Below are 1,079 nucleotides of genomic sequence, written 5' to 3' on the forward strand. Positions count from 1 at the left end.
GAAAAGAAGAGTCAAGGGAACACTCTCCCAATTTATTCCATAAGGCCAACATCATACTAATACCAAAACCAGATAAAGCCATTGCAAGAAATGAAAACTACAGACCAGAATCTCTTATGAACACAGATGCAAAATATCCTCAACAGAGCAGCAAATCAAATCCAACAATATATAAACAGAATGATACACCAGAACTAAGTTTAGTTTATTCTAAGAATGTATGCTGATCAACATGCAGAAGTCAATTAATGTAATCCATCACATCATCAGGCTAAGGAAAAATCATATGTTCATATAAATAGATTCAGAAAAAGCATTTGACAAAAATGCAACACCCGTGCGTGATAAAAAACAAACAAACAAACAAAAACACCTCTCGGCAAACTAGGAACAAAGAGGAACTTCTACACTCGGACTATTAGGAAACATTATGCAGATTTCCCAACATCTCATCAAGCCCTCTGTGGTGTTTCTCAGAAGAGAACCATCCTCTGCCCTCAAAGAGCAAGAAGCCTGTAGTACCAGGACATGTACGTGTGTCCCCTGGGCCCATGGAACGCTTCTGAGACCTGTGTCCTGATCAAGTGGCCCATTTGCTTTGGGCAACCCCAAGTCAGGACCATGGTAGAAAAGCATCATCAGGAATTCTCTCATCTTGGTCAGGCAGGACGGCCCTGAAGTATGACAGACTGCAGGGTACATTCACATTCATGTCTTTCAGGAAGGCTGCAGACCCTCACAGGAACAACAGCATCTGTGATGAGCTCCAGAAACATGAAAGAGAGGAGGATTCCCCAACCTCGTGGAGATCAGAGGAGGAAATGGCAGCTGAGGCTGCAGTACTTTGAGTTTACTCTCAGTGATGAAGGCATGAAAGTACCTGGGACAAACCCCAAGGCATAAGGAAAGGGGCCTCCTTTTCTAGGACTCTGCAGCATCATTTATTACATCCTACGATTCTGCAACCTCTCGCAAAGAATTTTCATACACCAGTGGAAGGCCTCGGAGTTGTTTCAAGCACGATAACTGATTGCTAACCTCCAAACAGAATCATTCACAGCCCTTCCACATTTTCTGAG

The 1,079-nt window shown here is 43.1% G+C and overlaps 1 pseudogene; it reads left to right on the top strand.

Annotated features, from left to right (window-relative positions):
• Positions 1 to 430: 430 nt before the first annotated feature.
• On the top strand, positions 431 to 863 carry LOC109373726 (bis(5'-adenosyl)-triphosphatase pseudogene; annotated as a pseudogene).
• The last annotated feature ends 216 nt before the right edge of the window (positions 864 to 1,079 follow it).

Source organism: Hipposideros armiger, unplaced genomic scaffold (assembly GCF_001890085.2).
Source record: "Hipposideros armiger isolate ML-2016 unplaced genomic scaffold, ASM189008v1 scaffold_1, whole genome shotgun sequence".
Lineage (NCBI taxonomy): Eukaryota > Metazoa > Chordata > Mammalia > Chiroptera > Hipposideridae > Hipposideros > Hipposideros armiger.